Raw genomic sequence first — 15,254 nt, forward strand, 5'->3', positions numbered from 1 at the left:
CCCAGTCCCAGAGGGGGAAAGGACAGTGTCTGACCCACTGTCCCAGCCAGTCCCAGAGGGGGAAAGGACAGTGTCTGACCCACTGTCCCACCCAGTCCCAGAGGGGGGAAGGACAGTGTCTGTCCCACTGTCCCACCCAGTCCCAGAGGGGGAAAGGACAGTGTCTGACCCACTGCCCCACCCAGTCCCAGAGGGGGGAAAGGACAGTGTCTGACCCACTGTCCCACCCAGTCCCAGAGGGGGAAAGGACAGTGTCTGACCCACTGTCCCACCCAGTCCCAGAGGGGGAAAGGACAGTGTCTGACCCACTGTCCCAGCCAGTCCCAGAGGGGGAAAGGACAGTGTCTGACCCACTGTCCCACCCAGAGGGGGAAAGGACAGTGTCTGACCCACTGTCCCACCGAGTCCCAGAGGGGGAAAGGACAGCGTCTGACCCACTGTCCACCCAGTCCCAGAGGGGGAAAGGACAGTGTCTGACCCACTGTCCCACCCAGTCCCAGAGGGGGAAAGGACAGTGTCTGACCCACTGCCCCACCCAGTCCCAGAGGGGGAAAGGACAGTGTCTGACCCACTGTCCCACCCAGTCCCAGACGGGGAAAGGACAGTGTCTGACCCACTGTCCCACCCAGTCCCAGAGGGGGAAAGGTCAGTGTCTGACCCACTGTCCCACCCAGAGGGGGAAAGGACAGTGTCTGACCCACTGTCCCACCCAGTCCCAGAGGGGGAAAGGACAGTGTTTGTCCCACTGTCCCACCCAGTCCCAGAGGGGGAAAGGACAGTGTCTGACCCACTGCCCCACCCAGTCCCAGAGGGGGAAAGGACAGTGTCTGACCCACTGTCCCACCCAGTCCCAGAGGGGGAAAGGACAGTGTCTGACCCACTGTCCCACCCAGTCCCAGAGGGGGAAAGGACAGTGTCTGACCCACTGTCCCACCCAGTCCCAGAGGGGGAAAGGACATTGTCTGACCCGTGGGGTCAGAGGTCACTTCGGGGGCCTTGAAGATATGGCGTCCCGATCTCTCGCTACACTGAGGAGTTCCAGCAAGCGGAGACATGTGAGGCCTCGGCCGCACGTTCCACATTGAGGCCCCTTATCAAACGCAAGTCGCATTTTTCTAGCCTTGTGTGTTTCTTTGCGCTGCGAGCCCCGGGAAATACGCAGCTAAACCGGCTCACTCTGGGGCTTTGTTCCCATTTAGTTAAATCTCGCCAGTGCCTTCCGAAGGGGACATTGAAAGTTCGGAAAGGAAGGATTCCTCTGGCTGCATTGCCCACAGTGAGAAGCGGAGGAAGTAGGCCAGCTCTGGGATTGGTGGAAACGTTGCAGAGTGGAATCTCACCCTTGCAGTCAGTGATGGTTGCAAAAGGGACCACAGATCTCCATCCTGTTTCCTGCACCGAGGTGAGGGCAGGAAGCCAACACTTTATTCTAAATACTTTCGGAGGAATCTCACCTCTTTCTGTCGCACGGAGAACGGAAAACCAAGGGGGACTTTGGAAAGCGTCGCAGTGCTAACAAGATGGACCACAAGCCTGGGAGGCAACATCAAAAAGGATTTCGGGGGTGGAGCTGTGTGTAAACCTCATGCCTGCCTGTGTGGCGAGAGGAGGGGAATATCTTGTCGACAGGGTAAGTCCCCTCCTCAATACCTGAGGCCCACACAGTAGGAAGGCCTAGTCGAGGTAGTGGATGGCTCACTCTCTTTGTGGAGTTTGGGTGGGCCCTGGGCGAGGGGGATCCAACTCGAGAACTTAGCAATGACAGACCAGTCCACTGCTCCCAGCTCCCAGCTGAATGGGTCGTACTCTCACACATTTTCCACAAAACGCGTTTCCAGCCTGGATCAGGAGCCAGATTCCTGACTGTTGTACCACCGCATGGAAGGAGGCAGAGGGTGATGGGTGAAGGTTTTCTTTGTGACCGGAGACCTGTGTCCTGTGGTATTCCGTAGGGATCGGCACTGGCTTCTTTATGTTTGTCACATAAATTAGTGATCTGGATGTGAACATAGGGGGCGCGATTCTCCGATCGCGGGACAGAGGGTCCGTGCCGTCGCGTTTCACGACGGCAGGAAACAGGCGCGGACACTAGCGATTCTGGCCCCCACAGGGGGAGAGCATGGAGCTGGAGCGGTTCACGCCACCATAGCCTCACTTCCTGGTGCGCACTGGGGGCGGCGCCCATCCGCGCATGCGCGGTGGCTTTATGGAACGCGCCGGCCCCGACACAACATGGCGTGGGTGTTCTGGGGCCGGACGCGCAATAAAGTAGGCCCAGGGGAGAGGCCGGCCCACCGATCGGTAGCCCCGATCACATGGCAGACCCTATCAGAGGCCCCCCCCCCCCACCGCTGGGGGACAGAGCCCCCTCCCCCTCCACAGGCCGCCCCCCCCCCCCCCCCCCCCCCCCCCCCCCGACCCTTTGCGCAGAGCTCCCGCCGGCAGCGACCAGGTGTGGACGGCGTCGACGGGACTCTGCTTTTTCCGTGCGACCGCTCGGCCCATCCAGGCCGGAGAATCGGCGGCCCGGCCTCGTACAGCGGCCCCCGACCGGCGCCGCGCCGGCGCAAATGCCGCCAATTCTCCGCACCTCGGAGAACCGCGTGCCGGCACCGGGGCGGCGTGGCGCGGTTGCAGCGATTCTCCGGCCCGGCGCGGGGCTGGGAGAAACGCACCAAGGAGGTATGATAAATAAATTTGCACATGGCACAAAAATTGGTGGTGTGGCATATAGCGAGGAACAAGGCCTTAGCTTACAGCACCATCGAGAGGGGCTGGTTCGATGGACAGAACGGTGGCGAATGGAATTTAACCATGAAAGGTGAGAGGTAATGCATTTTGGGAGGACCAACAAGGCAAGGGAATGATCGGACCCCAGGAAGTACAGAGGTTCAAAGGATCTTGGTGCACATGTTCACCGATCTCTGAAGACAGAAAGGGCAGGTTGAGAAGGTGATTAGAAGGCCCATGTGATTCTTGCTCTTATTAACCGAGGGATTGAATATTAGAGCAGGGAGATTATGCTGGAGTTGTATGAAATGCAGACTAGGCCCCAGCTGGGATGCTGCACACAGTTCTGGTCACCACACTATAGGAAGGAAGCCATTGCACTGGAGAGGGTGCAGAGGAGATTCACCAGGATGTGGCCTGGGCTGGAGAGTTTCAGCTATCAAAAGGGACTGGACAGGCTGGGGTGGTGTTGCATGGAGCAGAGAAACCTGAGGAGGGACCTGATTGAGGTGTATAAAATTATGAGGGACAGAGATAGGGTTGGACAGGAAGGTACTTTTCCCCTGAGCGAAGGGGATCAGCGGGCAGGAGGTTTAGAGGAGATGTGAGGGCCCCAGAGGGCGGTTGAAATTTTCACAGTAATGTCATTGCAGTGTTAATGTAAGCCTACTTGTGACGCTAATAAAGATTATTTTTACTAAATCTGGAACTCTCTGCCTGAACAGGTGTTAGAGGCAGCAATCCTCACAACATTTAAGACATATTTAGGTGACGTCTTGAAATGCTGTTGCAGACAAGGCTATGGACCAGGTACTTGATAAAGGGATTATGGGAGGTGATTAGGGCAGCAAGGCGGCGCAGTGGTTAGCACTGCTCCCTCACGGCGCTGAGGTCCCAGGTTCGATCCCGGGCCCAGGTCCCTGCCCGTGTGGAGTTTGCACATTCGCCCCGTGTTTGCGTGGGTTTCGCCCCCACAACCCATAGATGTGCAGAGTAGGTGGGTTGGCCACGCTAAATTTCCCCTTAATTGGAAAAAATGAATTGGGTACTCTAAATTTATTTTAAAAGGGAATTGGTAGGTGCTTCGTTGTCAGGACATACGCGATGGGCCGAAGGGCCTCTTCCCATACTGTCAAGCTCTCAGGCCTAGACAGTATCTCCGATACTGCAGCAGGTGTTCATGTGCTCAGGTCCTGGCGTGGGACTTGAACCCAGAGTCCAACGATTTGGAAGCAGGAGGGCTCATGAAGGAACCGTGGCCGACAGGCCCAAAGAAGATTATAGGTCAGATACTGAGAAGTCTGGTCAGAGAGAGAGAGAGAGAGACAGTTTTTAACGAGCATCTCGAAGGAAGAGAGACAGCTAGGGAGGCAGAGGGGCATCGTGAGGCAATTGCCGAGATTAAGGACCAGGTTGCCCGAGTTGAAGGGGGGGAGGGGGGAGAGAGCGGTGACGATCGCCAATGGCAAAACGATGAAAATCAGGAGCGGGCAGTAGTGCAGAACTGACAACTCAGGCGTCCGTGTATGGGGAAATGGCAGCCTGTTAAAAAAATGTTTAAAAAATGGAATGACTAACAGATATTCGATACGTGATTCTACCAACAAAATATGTCGGTGACATTGTCTCATCCTGCAGACAATACCTGACGGAAAATGTGTTATTGTGCGTGTCGACGAGTGTGGGAGGGGAGAGGGAAAGAAGGTCACGATGTGAAAAGGTTACGAAGGGAGAGGGAGCATCCCTTCAGCAATGTGGTATTCAGGGGAAAGATTTATATTCCGCACCTCAGCAAAATAAGATAGTGTGGAGGCAATATTGAATTTTAATACGAGACGAGGCAATGGAAGTTTAAACACCTGCAAGTCTGTAAAGGATGTCCTGTTTTGTGAAGGTGTCACCTTCTTGCTGTAGCAGCGCTGACTCTCGAAGGGATAGAGTTATCTAAGTTGATCAAGGCGACACCTGTTAACGGTTTGACGCCCATTGACAAGACTCAGAGCTGCCACTCTCCGATCCAGCCAGTGACGCGTGCTCAGGTTCCACCCCGAGAGGCTTAAGCACGGTAAACCTAGGCCGACGCTCAAATTCCCGGCGCTGAGGGAGCGCTGTCGATGGCGCCCGCTGGCCAAAGCTCCTTTCAGACTTCTCAGATGGCCGCTGTCATCACGAAGGGGAGCCGGGGAGTTTGCTCCCGTGCCGGGCCTACATCGCGCAAACACAAGATCGCCACGGTGCTGCATGTCCGAACAACGGATTTCCGAAACAATGGACGGACAATTCATGTGTGGGCTGTATCGCGCCTTGGGGTGCCCTGAGGGCGTGGAAGCTGCAGCGTAAATTTAATCCGAGACACCCTTTACCCTGCCCGGTGCTATATAAATGCAGGTTGTTGATAAGCTCGGGAAGTCCTGAAACCTATGACTCGGGGCTCCATCACCTTCGCCCAGTTCCCCATATTAATTATGTTCAATTCTAAAATAAATCTCTCCAACCTAAATATAGGGCTAAGCCTGGTTGAGCAATTGCGACAGGAAATGACCAGTCCAGCCCTGCCCCTCAATAACCAGGCTGAAATAACACAAAAAGGAAGTTCAGACACACAACACAGTCATCGAATAGCAATAAAATTAGCGTGTCGCTGTTTCTAAAATAATAATAACAATAATAATAGGCACAGCACATTGGGAGCAAGCTGCCTCGCGCGAGCAGCGACCTCTCTTCACAGTCATGCAGCCAGCTGGAGCTTGGCACTGTGGTCGCTGTGGTCACACATCAGGCTCCTGCTCAGCCTGGAAGGTGCTGAATTCACACGCAGCAAAGCTTGGTGTTTCCTGGGATGCTTTTTTCGGAAATGCGTGCACCAGTTTGCACAGCCGTGCAGCCTGTTTCGCACACAGCTCCTGCGATGTTTGCAGGCTGCCGCGGCATGTTACTTTACAGATAGGTGCAAGGGAAGGCCATTCAGCCCTGACAACCTATCCTGGCATTGCTCAGCAAAACAATCAGCCTCTAATTTCCCCCCCGCGCCCTCAGAATAATTTCTCTCCGTCCACTCTGCCAAATCCTTTCATTGCCAAAACATGGTGGTGTAGCGGTATTGTCGCAATCCAGCGACCCAGGCTAATGCTCTGGGAACATGGGTCCAAATCAATCCCACCATTAAATTCACTTTATAAACTTGGCATCTGAAGCCAGCCTCAGTAACGAGTGACCGAAGCTGTCGTCGATTGTTGTAAAATCGCATATGGTTCACTCATGTCCTTCAGAGAAGGTCCTTCCCCAGTTTGGCCCATATGTGACTCCAGACCCCACAGCAAGGTGTCTCATTTGTCCCCTGAAATGGCCGAGTGAGACACAAGGGGCAATTAGGGATGGCCTGGCCCAGTGAGGCCCACATCACACGAAAGAAAAAATTAAACACCCCAACTCAAACAGCTGTTATTCTTGGAAGAGAGTCATCCAGACAGCATGGTAGCATAGTGGTTAGCACAATTGCTTCACAGCTCCAGGGTCCCAGGTTCGATTCCGGCTTGGGTCACTGTCTGTGCGGAGTCTGCACATCCTCCCCGGTGTGTGCGTGGGTTTCCTCCGGGTGCTCCGGTTTCCTCCCACAGTCCAAAGATGTGCAGGTTAGGTGGATTGGCCATGCTAAATTGCCCTGAGTGCCCAAAATTGCCCTTAGTGTTGGGTGGGGTTACTGGGTTATGGGGATAGGGTGGAGGTGTTGACCTTGGGTAGGGTGCTCTGTCCAAGAGCCGGTGCAGACTCGATGGGCCGAATGGCCTCCTTCTGCACTGTAAATTCTAGATATGTTGGCATATTTCAGAGAAGTGTGGCGGCATGCTGGCACAGTGGTTAGCACTGCTGCCTTACAGCGTCAGGGACCCGGACTCAATTCCGACCTCGGGTCACTGTCTGTGTGGAGTTTGCACGTTCTCCCCGTGACTGCGTGGGTTTCCTCCGGGTGCTCCAGTTTCCTCCCGCAGGCCAATATTGTTGAGGTCAGTTGAGTTGCACCTTAGTGCCCAAAGATGTGGGGGTTCGGTGGAGTTATGGGGGCAGGGGAGGGGGAGGTGGGCCGAGGTATGGTGCTCTTTCAGAGGGTCGGTGCGATGGGCCAAATGGCCTCCTTCTGCTTCAGGGATTCTATGAGTAGCAGTAATAGGGTAGTGGGGATTTCAATTTCCCCAATATTAACTGGGGTAGTCATTGTGTGAAAGGTTTAGAGGGGGCGGAATTCTTAAATTGAGCCAGGAGAACATTATTAAATTATGAGGGGGATAGATAGATTTGAAAGGAGGAAAGATTTCCCCTTAGTGGAGGGATCAATGACCAGGAGGCATAGATTTAAAGTAAGGGGCAGGGGGTTTAGAGGGGATGTGAGGTTAAACCTTTTTACCCAGAGGGTGGTGGGAGTCTGGAACTCGCTGCCAGGTGCAGGCAAAGGCCCTCATAGCATTAAAGTATTTAGATGTGCACTTGCGAGGCTGAGGCATACAAGGCGATGGTCAAGGGCTGGAAAATGGGATTCGAATAGCTGCTGTCAGAGGGTGCAGCCATGTGGCCAATGAAAAATCCCACTTTACTCAAGTCACCATGGCACAGAGACCAGGAGGAAAATCAGCCCCAATATAGCTCCAACGTACAAGGCATTTCCTGAGGTGTGGAAAAAAAGGAGAGTCTTTCTGAGTTGCTTGAACTTGTAAAGTTTCCTTGATCTGGCAAAAGGAAGTGAATAATAAGGTTGCTTTCTGTATGAAGCAGAAGTGATTGTGAAACGCGCTGAATCTGGAGGCTCTGTCTCAAAACGTGTAACTGCGTTCTTGCTCAAAGTTGTCATGAAGTTTTATTATTTTGACAAAATTGAGCAAGTTTTCTTTAAGCTTCGTAATACCTGTAAGGGAGTGTTACCTTGCTCCGTTATTCTTCACAGTCCATCCACTTGGTTTGACCACTTGATGTGAGCATCGGCCATTGCCTTCAAAATCTACATTCATGCATTGCCAAGCTTTTCTTACTTATGCTTCATTTCTCGTGCTCAGTCCAGGCCACCAGAAATAACTTCTCGCTATTTCGTTCATGCGTACCACTCTGCAATAGCCCTAATGTGGAAAGTCCATCCACATTACCATGTAGACTTGACTGTTGGTATTTAATTTAATGGTCGAAGTATGTGCAGACAAAATCAATGCCCATCTCTGCCTTCTACTGCGGCAAGTGATGGAATTCCCTTGTGTGGTCCAAAAATGGTAGTCAATCTGCAATCGTCCATCAACAATGTGGACTTTCTCCCGTACAGGAATTGACGGACTTTCTTTACTTCAAGAATGATCCCTAATGCTTCCCTTTCGATCTGGGCATGGTTACTTTTCGCAAGGTTTGAGAAGCAGAAGCAATGGGTCTTCCTCCACCCAATAGCTTGTTGTGAGAGACCACCGCTCCTGCGCCACATGGAGGTGTATCGCAAGCTAACTGTGAGGGTAAGGTCGGATCAAAGTGCATGAGAACTGCAGATTGAAGTATCTTATCCAGCTTGCACGAAAGTGGTGTTGCATTGACCCGACCACTTCCACTTCAGATTCTGGCACAAGAGGTTGTGTAATGGGTTCAGAATTGTTGCCAAGTTTGGGACAAACTTTCTATAGTAATTCAACAACCTCTGTAAGGAATGTAACTGGTTAATATTCTGAGTTTCAGGTGCCTTTGACATGGCCTTAACCTTTGAAGGAGATTAATGAAGGCCAGTGGCAACAATCACGGGCGGGATTCTCCCCTACCCGCCGGGGCGGGGGGTCCTGGCGGGACGGAGTGGCATTAACCACTCCGCCGTCGGGCCGCCCCAAAGGTGCGGAATCCTCCGCACCTCCAGAGGCTGGGCCCGCCCTGGAGTGGTTGGCGCCCTGAGGGCCGGCGGGAAAGGGGCCTTGGCGCCACTCCAACCAGCGGCGAAGGGCCTCCGCTGGCCGGCGCATGCGCGGGAGCACCAGCACGTCTGCCGCCATCCCCGCACATGCGTAGAGGGAATCGCTTCCGCACCGGGAATGGCGGAGTACCACGGCCTCCGGTGCGGAACAATAGAGTGCCCCCAAGGCACAGACCCGCCCGCGGATCGGTGGGCCCTGACCGCGGGCCAGGCCACCGTGGGGGCACCTCCCGGGGCCAGATCCCCCCGCGACCCCCAAGGAACCCCGGTAAGGGACCTACTCTAATTTACGCCGCCAGGGCCGGCTACAGACAGGCGGGACTTCGGCCCATCGCGGGCCGGCAAATCGGGCAGCCCCGGCGCCCATTGAGTCGCGCCGGACCCCGCCATTCTCCGAGGCGGGCAGCGCAACTCACACCGGGACGGTTTTTTGCGGGGGGGGGGGGGGGGGGGGAGAATTGGAAGGACGGCGGTGGCGGGATTCACGCCGACCCCCCCCCCCCGGCGATTCTCCCACCCGTGGGGGCGGGGTTGGAGAATCCCGCCCCATATAGGACAGGAGGGTAGCATGGTGGTTAGCATAAATGCTTCACAGCTCCAGGGTCCCAGGTTCGATTCCCGGCTGGGTCACTGTCTGTGTGGAGTCTGCACGTCCTCCCCCTGTGTGCGTGGGTTTCCTCCGGGTGCTCCGGTTTCCTCCCACAGTCCAAAGATGTGCAGGTTAGGTGGATTGGCCATGCTAAATTGCCCGTAGTGTCCTAATAAAAGTAAGGTTAAGGGGGGGGTTGTTGGGTTACGGGTATAGGGTGGATACGTGGGTTTGAGTAGGGTGATCATGGCTCGGCACAACATTGAGGGCCGAAGGGCCTGTTCTGTGCTGTACTGTTCTATGTTCTATGTCCCAAATACTGAATGGAGAATTGGAAAAACCCACGCTTGTCCTCACGGACTCTTAGGCCAGAGTCTCCAAATCTCTGGAGAATGGCATCCAGATTTCAAAGGTGCTCCTCTTCAACTCTTCCAGTGACTAGGATGCCATCCAGATAGCTCTGGACTCTGCTCACTCAACGCAGGATCTGACCCACTGCTCTTTCAAACAAGTTGATGTGATGCCAAATGACAATCTTCGATACCGGAACAAAGCCCTGTGTGTCCCAATTGTCAGACATTCCTGTGACTGCTTGTCCACGTTCATCTGGAAGTCAGCTTGACTCACGTCAACTTTGCTGAAATGTTGGCCTCCTGCCAAACCCTCAAACAAGTCATCGAGGTGAGGTAATGGATACTGTTTGACACATATCCCTGGATTCATGGTGACCTTGAAGCCCTACGCAAATCCTTACGGATCCATAGAATTTACAGTGCAGAAGGAGGCCATTCGGCTCATCGAGTCATCATCGGCTTACAGAAAGGGCGTCCCTCTGAAGCCCATACCTCCACCCTATCACCGTAAACCAGTAACACCACCCAAACGTGTTTGGACACTAAGGGCAATTGATCATGGCCAATCCACCTAACCTGCACATCTTTGGACTGTGGGAGGAAACCGGAGCGCCCGGAGGAAACCCAAGCAGACACGGGGAGAATGTGTCTGTCCACACAGACAGTGACCCAAGCCGGGAATCGAACCTGGGACCCTGGAGCTGTGAAGCAACTGTGCTAACCACTGTGCGGCCGTGCTGCCCACTCTCCTGATGACTGGAACTAATAGCGTGGCCCATTGACTGATTCCGAAAGGTTCCATGTCTCCGGACTTCACAGGTCTCTCTACGTCAGCCTCTACCTTTGGCCAAATAGCATATCAATTGGACCTTGCCTTCAAACATTTTGCTTGGTTTCCTTCTTTTATTTTCAGTTCAACTGTAATATTTTTCTTCCTCCCTGTTTCACCATCGAACACAACAATGTGCTTCTTTCAAATTTCCATGAGGCTGGATTCTCTAATGGTGGTGAAGTTTGGATTAGGCCCGGTTTATTCCAGTCTTCTCCAGCCGTGTTCGACCCATCAACGTTGGATACTTTCCCTTTGCTACATGTTGGGACAAATCTGCTGTTTGCCCATTAAGTTGCACGGCTACTGTAATGCTGCTTGTCAATGGAACTGCTTCCCCTGCGTATGTCTTTGGAACCATCCTTGATGGCCTGAAGGGAATGTGTTTAATTCTCTCATCATAGACAGTCGCTGGCACACACGACACCGCTGCCCCAGTGTCAACTTCCATCCTCACTGGTTGTCCATCCGGCAGTGGAGTGGCCCAGTATCAGTGTGTAATGCCAGCAATGGCTAGCACATTCAATGATAATTCCTCCTCTGACTGCGAGCCTCTTCGTTTTCCTCGACCTTTTATACAGCTTGGACATCCCCCCCTTTCATTTTGTTTAAATGCTGCCTTGGTTTGTTCGTGCTTCTTATTTTGACTTCGAGCTTGCTTTCCCTTCCTGCAGGCACGCTCTATGTGCCCTTTTCTCCCACAGCTTCAACATACCATTGCCTTCACATCAACATTCAGCAGCAGAACGCCTTGGCTTTGCACAACGGTCGCATGTGCGAATCTCAAGATTCTTCGGTGTCGATTCAGCAGCCATTTTGTGCATTTAAGTAGACCAACAATTACTGTGCTTCCTTTGGAGCCAGCTGCATGCAAACAGCCATTTCCATAGCCTTCTGCAGAGTCAGATTATTCTTCGTGAACAAATGTTTCTGTATCACTTTGACCACAAACCAATCTATCCCGAATAGAGTCATTCAGCACATCGCCAAACTCACAATGTTCTGCAAGTCTTTTAAGCGCAGTCACAAATTGTGTGATTGACTCTCGCTCTTCTGCATTCACTAGGGTTTTCGGTGAAAAATGTGTGTGCAAAATATCTACAATCAGCTTGTACCTGACTTCTCACTTTGCACTAAGCTGCAGAAGAGATGAAACATTTTTCCCCACATCGCGCCATATCTTCAGCTAATTTGTTTGCCTGCAAAAGAATCAAAACGTTCAGTGTTGTAGCTCCACTGCTCCACATTTTTATCGCAAGGCGTTGAAAACTCCTGTCATTTTTCTGCTCATGGAGGTTCCCCTATGCACCCTTCACAACCCCACTTTTAGCAGCTGCCTTGATCCCCTCACACACAAGGAAACAGACAGTGACCCAAGCCTGGAATCGAACCTGGGACCCTGGTGCTGTGAAGCCATAGTGCTAACCACTATGCTAAGGTGACTCCCTTAGATCCATTGGATCTATATCTCAAACTCTATGGGCTGGATTCTCCCAAAATGGGGCTATGCCCCTACGCCAGCGTAAAAACGCTGGCATTGCACTCCCCAGAAGACATAGGAGCAGAATTATGCCACTCGGCCCATCGAGTCTGCTCTGCCATTCAATCATTGCTGATATTTTCTCATCCCCATTCTCCTGCCTTCTCCCCAGAACTCTTGATCCCCTTATTGATCAAGAGCCTATCTATCTGTCTTAAAGACCCTCAGTGATTTGGCCACAGCAAAGTGTTCCACAGATTCACCAGCCTCTGGCTGAAGAAATTCCTCCTCATCTGGGCAGCACGGTAGCATAGTGGTTAGCATAAATGCTTTACAGCTCCAGGGTCCCAAGTTCGACTCCCGGCTGGGTCACTGTCTGTGCAGAGTCTGCACGTCCTCCCCGTGTGTGCGTGGGTTTCCTCCGGGTGCTCCGGTTTCCTCCCACAGTCCAAAGATGTGCGGGTTAGGTGGATTGGCCATGCTAAATTGCCCATAGTGTCCTAAAAAGTAAGGTTAAGGGGGGAGGTTGTTGGGTTACGGGTACAGGGTGGATGCGTGGGTTTGAGTAGGGTGATCATGGCTCGGCACAACATCGAGGGCCGAAGGGCCTGTTCTGTGCTGTACTGTTCTATGTTCTATCTCTGTTTTGAAGAATTGTCCCTTTAGTCTGAGATTGTGACCTCTGGTTCTAGTGGAAACATTCTCTCCACGTCCACACTATCCAGGCCTCGCAGTATCCTGTAAGTTTCAATAAGATCCCCTCTCATCCTTCTAAACTCCAACGAGTACAGACCCAGAGTCCTCAACTGTTCCTCAAACGACAAGCTCTTCATTCCAGGGATCATTTTTGTGAACCTCCTCTGGACCCTTTCCAAGGCCAGCACATCCTTCCATAGATATGAGGCTCAAAACTGCTCACAATACTCCAAATGGGGTCTGACCAGAGCCTTATACAGCCTCAGAAGTACATCCCTGATATTGTATTCTAGCCCTCTCGACATGAATGCTAACATTGCATTTGCCTTCTTAACTGCTGACTGAACCTGCACATTAACCTGAAGAGAATCATGAACAAGGACTCCCAAGTCCCTTTGTGGTTCTGATTTCCTAAGCATCTTCCCATTTAGAAAATAGTCCAAGCCTCCATCTCTCCTTCCAAAGTGCATAACCTCACCCTTTTCCACATTGTATTCCATCTGCCACTTCTTTGCCTATTCTCGGCCTTCTGAAGCCTGCGTCCTCACTACTACCAGTCCCTCGACAGATCTTTGTATCATCCGCAAACTTAGCAATAGTGCCTTCAGTTCCTTCTTCCAGATCATTAATGTATGTTGTGAAAGGTTTCCTGCAAAAAATAAAAGTCAATTTACTTACCTTCAGGGGGCGAACAGGGACCCGGGGAGCTTCATGCAGCTTTGGCTGTGGATACGACCCCCGCACCTCCGGTTCCGCGTCCGCTCATGTGCACGGCGGCGGCCTCCAGCGGTCGCGCCGAGCGCCATGACGGACCCGGACTGCGGACCAACAAAAACAAACTAAAACTCCCCCCCCCCACCTCCCCCATCGGCCGCACTCTCGAGGATCCTTCTGGGGGCTGCCTAGAATCCAGCCCCATTTCTATTTATCAATCAGTCTGTCCAATGGAACTCTCGATCTATCTCTATATCTCTCGATCTACCCCTCTGTCCAAATGATCTATCTCTTTATCTGTCTGTCTGTCTGTCTATGTATATCTGTTTCTGCCTATCTGCTGTCTGTCTATCTAGATATCTATCTCTTTCTGTCTCCGTATCTATCTCCCTGTCTGTCCAATAACCTGCCTACCTACTGATTGACTGACCGATGAACCTACCTATTGGTCTATCTCCTGCGTTGACTGTATATTCCTCGTTCTCCCTCTCGCTGCTGATCTATCTCTATCTATCCCCTCTTCATCTTTCTGCTTATTGATGTATCTATATCTTTGTTTCCACCTGTACATCTCGCTGTCTTGTGCGGCCACATTGTGCTGGCTGGAGAGACAGCGAAAGGAAGACATGAACATAAAAGGTTGTCAATGACAGAACACTCAAATAAATATTTCCAGGAGAATATTAGTAACCAGCTCTTCGACAGCTGTAACTTCACACTCGCGACCGCTGGCTATAACCTTTAACAATTTGCAAATAGATGGAGTGAATGCAACCCAACCTTGGACTGGCATTTCTCAAGGTGTGAGAGCACAGTCCAGATGGGCTGAATGGCCTGTTTCTGTAACACTCTGTGGTCAGAGGCACAATCCTTTGGGCAAGATATTTAAAAAATGGCCCACCTGTCTGTTCAGGTGGCTGCTCCTCTCTGGGGAGGGAAGGAGATTCCAGTATAACTTTTTAACGACAATGGGACACATGACTGAAAAGGAAAAATGTGTGAGGGTTATGGGGAAAGAGAGAGGGAGTGGAACTGATTGGATAGATCTTTCCAGGGGCCAGCACAGAAACGATGGGCCAAATGGCCTCCTTCTCTACTGTATCTCTAAGCTCTAAGGGATGATGGGTGAATAGTGATCGCTGATCTGAGGTGCAGGAATAGTGCCACTGGAACTGAACCAGGAGGGAAAATTGGACAAAATTACAATTGGTCAAATAAATCTTTAAGAGTAAGAGTCAAATACTTTTCTCTCCAGTCCTTATCTTCCCAGCCCCATCCTAACTCGAGCTTTTCCATTCCAGCAGCTTCACTGCTAAACCTAGGGGCCTGTTGCTAAGCACTGTGGAGGCCCAAGAAGAGGAAGACACACTCAGGGCCTACACCCCCTCACTTTGCCAAGGGCTGGGAAGGGGGAAGTTACAGATATTCCCCAGGCTCGCCACTTGCCCATGAGGAGGTCAGTCATCATTGCTGAGTGGCTCAGTGGGCAGAACACTCAGCCCTGAGTCAGGAGGTTGTGGGATGTAGCTCCACCCTCAGAGTTTGAGGACGAAATCTCGGCTGACACTCCCACTGACACAGCTGGGGGAATACCATCCCTTTGGAAGTACAGTCTTTCAGATGACATGTTAAACTGAGGTGCCATCCACCCTCTTTGGCGAATGTGTAAGTTCCCTCTCTAGCGACGCAGGTGATAATGTTACTGGACTAGTAACCCAGAGGCCCAGTCTGATGCACCGGGGGGGGGGGCGATATGGGTTCAAATCCTACCACGGAAAAGAAGAATATTCAGTGTAATTAGTGCTGGTCGCCAAGCAACCTGCATTGTTTGAAAAAAAAGATCTGGTCGACGAAAGTGAAGGGAAGGAAATCTGCCAACCTTACCCGGTCTGGCCAACATGTGACTTCAGACCCCGCAGCGATGCGATTGGCTCTCA

Source organism: Scyliorhinus canicula, chromosome 13 (assembly GCF_902713615.1).
Source record: "Scyliorhinus canicula chromosome 13, sScyCan1.1, whole genome shotgun sequence".
NCBI lineage: Eukaryota > Metazoa > Chordata > Chondrichthyes > Carcharhiniformes > Scyliorhinidae > Scyliorhinus > Scyliorhinus canicula.